Genomic DNA, 7,209 nt, shown 5'->3' with positions numbered 1-7,209 from the left:
ATCTTGCAATTTGCAATGACAAGGATGGAGATAGAGAGTATAATGCTAAGTGAAATAAGTCAGACAAAAATAAATACCATATGATTTCACTCATATGTGGAACTTAAAAAAAAGAAATGAGCAAAGGAAAAAGGGAAAGACAAACCAAGGAACAGACTCCTAACTATAGAAAACAAACTGATGGTTGGTTATCAGAGGGTGGGTGGGATGTGTGAAAAAGGTGAAGGGGATTAAGAGTACACTTATCATGATGAGAACTGAGTAATTGATAGAATTGTTGAATCGCTATAATGTACATCTGAAACTAATGTAACACTGTATGTTAACTATACAGGAACTAAAATTTAAAAAAATTATTATTTTTTAAAATTATTTTTAAAAAAGATTTTATTTATTTATTTGAGAGAGAGAGAGAGAGAGAGAGAGAGAGAAAGAAAGAGAACAGGGAGTATCAGAGGGAGAAGCAGATTCCCCGTTGAGCAGGGAGCCCAACGCAGGGCTCGATCCCAAGACCTGAGCCAAAGGCAGCTGCTTAACTGACTGAGCCACCCAGGTGCAGCCAAATTAAAAACTTTAAAATAGGACCAACAAATGCTATTCAAAAAAGAGGTTGCTTCTTAAAATGCTGAAAATATTCTAAATTGACTGGTGATTGCTGCACATATCACTGAATGTACTAAAAACTATTAAATTGTATATTTTAAATAGATGAATTGTTTTTTTTGTATGGTATATGAAATGAATCTTAATGAAGATGTTACAAAAGACGACTTTGTGCAGAATTACCATTATACTATTTGTAAACACCACTACTAGAGAGTTAAAGGGATCTATGACAAAAAATCACCCCAAGAACATGCTTCCTAGCTCTGAACTTAGACAACTTGGCATTAAACATGTTTCTTGAGGGGAGACTACCTAAGTGCATAAAAATAAATCCTGAATACACTAGCACATTTATTTTCTTGCCTCATCTCTAATTTACTCTTTGCATCAGAAGGATGGGGTAGTGAGTGTCTGTGTGGCTCATTTTGTTTGTGGTTGTGTACCTAGTGTATTTGACACTTGCAGGAGATTCTTTAACAAGTCCCTTCTCTAAATGGCAACATTATTTTCAGTAAAAATCACCTAATAATCAGTAGTAGCCATATTTTCTTGATTCATCTTTTAGTATTAAAACATGCAACAAGGGTAAAAGGGGAAATTGTAATTTTAAGAAGTTATTCACATACCTTTAGAGATAATTGATACAGAATAAATATACAGATGGCACATGGAGTAAATATACTTACACGTTCTCAACAAAAATATGATACTTCACAGTTCATACTGTTTCATCGTTTTAAATTTTAAACACAAATAGAACTCTAAGTGGTCACATGAAATGTGAAAGTTCTGTTTCTTCTTTACAATACTTACCTTTATCTTTATCTTTCTCTCTATCTCTCTCTCTCTCTCCATCTATTACTATTCTTGTTTACTTTGAATCTGCCATTTGATCACAGGAATACTTAATGCCACAGGGTTGCAAATAAACATCGTGCCCAAAGAAAGCTTGAAAAATTCCAAATTGTTATGAAATTACTCATGAAATAAATACCTGCAGCGGAGTACATACACATGTGTCAGGGTTGACAGCACACGTGAGAGTTCTTAATTTTCACGTGGAATAAAATGCATATTAAACATATATATGTGTGGGACGCCTGGGTGGCTCAGTCTGTTAAGTGTCTGCCTTTGGCTCAGGTCATGATCCTGGGGTCCTGAGATGGAGCCCCACATCGGGCTCCCTGCTCAGCAGGAGCCTGTTTCTCCCTCTCTCTCTGCCTGCTGCTCTGCCTGCTTGTGCTCTCGCTTTCTTTGTGAAATAAATAAATAAATAAATAAATAAATAAATAAATAAATAAATCTTACAAAGAATAAAAATATATACATGATAAATTGAAACTAACATATATATTATTAAAACTCAGGAACACCCACAGCAATTGCTTAAAACTTAGGGCCACAAAAGGCTTTGCCATTGTTTATTTAGAATTGCTGGCACATGGTGATAATAAAAAGCAGATTGGTTTTAGTCGGTTGTATTACTGTTTTGGTTCTTTACAGATAAGCACCTCCTTTGCCTACACTCTAGGTGAGCTGTTCCCACCACTCTGCCCTTGCTATGGCCACTGCTTTACTCTCCTCCAGGTACCTGGTGGGTGCCCAATAAATAAACCCAACTAGAGCATTCAATTGCTTCATGTTGTTTAACAAAAATAAATAAATAAATAAATGAATAAAATCAAAAAGAAGAAAAATATAGGCTGCTAAGTAAATAAGCTCCACTCTACTCAGAATGAAAAATTAATATGACAACTACATGCAGTACATTGGAAGCATCTAAAAGACGAGTCATAACCAGTTAAAATTAATCATTAGGATTCAATTTCCAAAGAAGCCTGTACTTCATTGTATAGTTGGCCAGAGTCACAATCAAGGGAACTCTAAGTTTTTTTTTTATAAATTTATTTTTTATTGGTGTTCAATTTGCCAACATAGAGAATAACACCCAGTGCTCATCCTGTCAAGTGCCCACCTCAGTGCCCGTCACCCAGTCACCCCCACCCCCTGCCCACCTCCCCTTCCACCACCCCTAGTTCGTTTCCCAGAGTTAGGAGTCTTTCATGTTCTGTCTCCCTCTCTGATATTTCCACTCATTTTTTATCCTTTCCCCTTTATTCCCTTTCACTATTATTTATATTCCCCAAATGAATGAGACCATAGAATGTTTGTCCTTCTCCAACTGACTTATTTCACTCAGCATAATACTCTCCAGTTCCATCCATGTTGAAGCAAATGGTGGGTATTTGTCGTTTCTAATGGCTGAGGAATATTCCATTGTATACAGAGACCACATCTTCTTTATCCATTCATCTGTCGATGGACACCGAGGCTCCTTCCACAGTTTGGCTATTGTGGACATTGCTGCTAGAAACATCGGGGTGCAGGTGTCCCGGCGAAGGGAACTCTAACTTATCAAAGTTTATTACTTAATTTGCAAAAAAACCAATGAAATGGCAGCTTAGCAAATTTTTGGACAGGTGGCATTTGATTCAAAGACATTTTTTTTTCCAAAGACATTTTGATTCAGCTTCTTTGGTTACCTTAGCTTAGAGGAGTAGATCACAGGCTTATAAAAATGGAAGGAAAATGAGCAAAGAGATGAAATGTGAAATTTAGTCCCACTACTCTTGGCTTTTACTTCTGCCTTATATATTGTTTAATTCAAGGATAGCAATATATTTCAGGAATAGAAAAATAGGGCGATCCAATTGTGAGCGCCTGTAGCCAGTGAGTTATAGTTACTTAAGGTTCATCCCCATTCTAATATTCAAAGGGGTTATCATTCATATTGTTTGATCACTTTTAGTCAGTTTGCCACTACTGCTAGCTTAAATTCCAGAACTGAGCCTATTTATGCTGGGGTCAGGAAAAACACATGACAGATATGCATGGGATACTCATGAGACATGGTTCTGGTTAGTAGTGTGTAAACTGAAGTAGTAAGTGGACTTTCTGGAACAGCTCTGTAGAGGGGATTGACTCAGGTGTTACACATGGTTTCATGTTTCCCACTTCCCCTTCTTTCTCTGTGTAGGGAGCAGAAGCCATAATCCCCTTTTTATTGTTGGCAACTTTAAATACTTTCCCAGCAGTGTCATAGGCCTGGTGACAGACATTGGGCAATGATGGCCCCATTTCTTTAGAACTGGTATTTGTGTCAAGTAAACGTTACGGGGCCAACTAATGAGGAGTAACATATATTTATAAAGACATAATATTAATAAATAAAATTATTCATGGTATCTAAGGTACCATCATCCTGTAGGGCTTTCTATCTCTACTCATGGTTTCCAGGGTTATGTGGCCTCTGTTGCAGGCACAGGGTGGAGGGTGAGCTTTTAAAGGCAAGGCCTAGGAGAGGCTAACATGACTTCTAACAATACCCCACTGGCCATGGCCAAATCATAAGGCCTCAACCTAGACTAAGAAATGTAGCTTTTCCATAAAGCCAGAAATACAAAGAAGAAATAGGAATTGTTAAACACAATTACGGGTCTTTACCCCAGAAGTTTATAACCTGAGTTCTTGGTTTTCAATTTAATATAATACACACTGATTTCCTACTATGAAAGACAACGTTATGAATCGCAAACAGTTTTCCCCTTAATTACCACTACTTCCTTTTTCCCATTCTTCTAAAAAAGTTGTATCATAATCGCTGGCTAAATATGTATTTAATATGGACATATTTATGATGATTTAAATAGTGTTTATTGATGAGCCACAAAGCATACTTTGATATTTCCTCTGTTCTACACACTTCTGTTTCCCCCTGGAGCTTATAATTACTGCATTTTCTTTGCTTTTAGTGTAATATGGACTACTTGCTAATTTATCCCTAACCTTGTAACAAAAGTTTAATTTCTTCTCAGTACTTTCAAACACATCAAGCATATTACTAGCAATATTTTTTAGAGGGTGAGGAGATAGCCTTTCTGGAATCGTCTGTCATTCTACTCCAATTTGGACTGCTTGTTTTGTAGGCCTGCACAACAGCATCCTGAAACTATCCTTCACTATCTTCCTGGGAAATCACCTTACATCCCTCCTGTGTTATATCCCTTGTTTCCTGCAACCAGTATCTTTTCGCTTATCTTATTTCCTTCTCTTGGTGAAGCATCCTTCAGTACCTTCCAGAGGAGTTGCCTTTAAAGTACATTTTTAGACTCTACTTATTTTAAAATGCCTTTATTCTCCTTCATCCCTCAATTAATAGATTGGTAAGGTATAGAACTCTAGTTAGGAAATAATTTTTCCTTAGAATTTTGCGTGAAATTCTCCGCTGTCTCCTAGACTGTAGTTTTACTTTCTCAAAGTCAGACACCATTGTCATTCTCAATCTACATTATGTTACCTGTTTGTTTGTTTTTTTAGCTCTGAGGGTTATTAGGACTTTGTCTTTTCCCATGACATTCTGAAATGTCGCACTCATGTATCAGGATGTGGGTGATTTTATCCACAGTATTCGGGCATTCATCTGGAAACTCGTGTCCTTCAGTTTTGCAAATGTGTTCTCATATTTTTATTTTTACAGTTTCCTCACTCTTTTTCAGCGTTTCTCTCTTTCTGTCCCTCCTGTTTGTAAGATGTCAGATATTCTAGGGGGATCCCTGGGTGGCTCAGCGGTTTAGCGCCTGCCTTTGGTCCAGGGCGCGATCCTGAAGTCTCCGGATCGAGTCCCACGTCAGGCTCCCTGCATGGAGCCTGCTTCTCCCTCTGCCTGTGTGTCTCTGCCACCCCCCCCATGGCTATCGTGAATAAATAAATAAAATCTTAAAAAAAAGATGTCAGATATTCTAAAGTAATTTTCCAATTTTCTTTTCTCTATTTTCCATGTTTTTCTTTTTGTTCAGTGTCCTAGAGAATGACCTCAACTTTGTCTTCCAACATTTCTACTGAATACTTTTATTTTTTTCCTTTTTTTCCCTACTGAATATATTTTTTTTTTACTTCAGCCATCTACATTTCATTTCCAGGGGCTCTTTATTATGATCTGAATTATAAAAATGTCATCCTGTTCTTGTTCTGTAGAAGCCAACCTTCTCATATCTTGCTAAGGATGCAACATACAGGTTTTTATTATTTTTTTAAAAAAGATTTTATTTATTTATTCATGAGAGATACAGAGGGAAGCAGAGACATAGGCAGAGGGAGAAACAGGCTCCTTGCAGGGAGCCCCATGCTAGACTCCCAGAGTCCTGGGATCATGACCTGAGCTAAAGGCAGATGCTCAACCACTGAGCCACCCAGGTGCCTGTAGGTTTTTAAAAAGTCATCTTACGTTCCCTGGCCTGTGACCGTTTGTTTTGGTCCATGTCTTTCATGTTTGTGGCTTTGCTCAAATGTTTAGTAATTCTTGGCTGATGTTTATATATACCCAATACAGGCACTAAAGTGTTGGCTGATAGCCCTGCATGTATGGGTAGGGGTGGGCTTGTATCTATGCTGATTTGGCACATTTTTCCTTTATTTTTAGTAGTTCTGTTTGGTATACCAACAGTGACTTTTTAGTAGGAGCTGCACAGTGTAAAGCTATCTGGGTAGCTTTAAAAGTAATAATTCATGAGGTATTATCTTCAGATACACCGATTTCATTGATTTGGAGGGAAGCCTGGGTAATGGAATATTAAAAAGGTCCCCGGAGAGGCACCCAGGTGGCACAGGTGGTTGAGCATCCAACTCTTGATTTCGGCTCAGGTCATGATCTCACGGTTGTGGGGCTGAGTCCCATGTCAGGCTCCGTATTTAGTGGAGTCTGCTTCTTTCCCTCTCCCTCTGCCTCTGCCTCTGCCCCTCACATCTCATAAATAAATAAATAAATAAATAAATAAATAAATAAATAAATAAACAAGTCCTCTTTTTTTTTTTTTTAAATAAAAGCTCCCCAGATGATACTAACATGTAGTCAAGGTTGACTGTCAATGCATTAGAAAACACCGGTTCAACCTTGCCAGAACATATACCTCTGGTCTGCTAGGGGTCACGGCTGCGTGGAGTATAGAGGGAACCTAAGTGTCTGTACAGCCTTCATATATCCTCTCATTTTCAGTCCTACCTGTATCAGTGCCTTAAGTAGTACTTCAAACCTGTAGTTCTGAACCTTTCTGGAGTTCTGCAACATCAATCAGTTAGTTTCCAGATTTCTCTATCCATACAGTTTGAATTTAACTTTCTTTGGTCTTCTTGGTCAGTTATTACTATCTTCTTTCCACCTTCCAACATTTGGTTACAATGGTTCATCTATTATTGTATTGTATTTCTCTCTGTTTTTGTGGATTATGACATTTTAATTTCTTTGTTGTCATTTCGTTATTGTTTTGGGAGGGAGATATTAAATGTATGTGGTACACATGCTTTAAAAAATTTTTTTTATTGGAGTTGAATTTGCCAACATATAGCATAACACCCAGTGCTCATCCCACCAAGTGTCCCCCTCATTGCCCGTCACCCAGTCACCACAACCCCCTGCCCACTTCCCCTTCCACTACCCCTTGTTCATTTCCCAGAGTTAGCTGTCTCTCATGTTTTGTCACCCTCACTGATATTTTCACTCATTTTCTCTCCTTTCCCTTTATTCCCTTTCACTAATTTTTATATTCC

This window comes from Canis lupus, chromosome X (genome assembly GCF_003254725.2).
Source record: "Canis lupus dingo isolate Sandy chromosome X, ASM325472v2, whole genome shotgun sequence".
Classification (NCBI taxonomy): domain Eukaryota; kingdom Metazoa; phylum Chordata; class Mammalia; order Carnivora; family Canidae; genus Canis; species Canis lupus.
The sequence above is the reverse complement of the archived record's forward strand: the minus strand, read 5'-3'. Positions refer to the sequence as shown.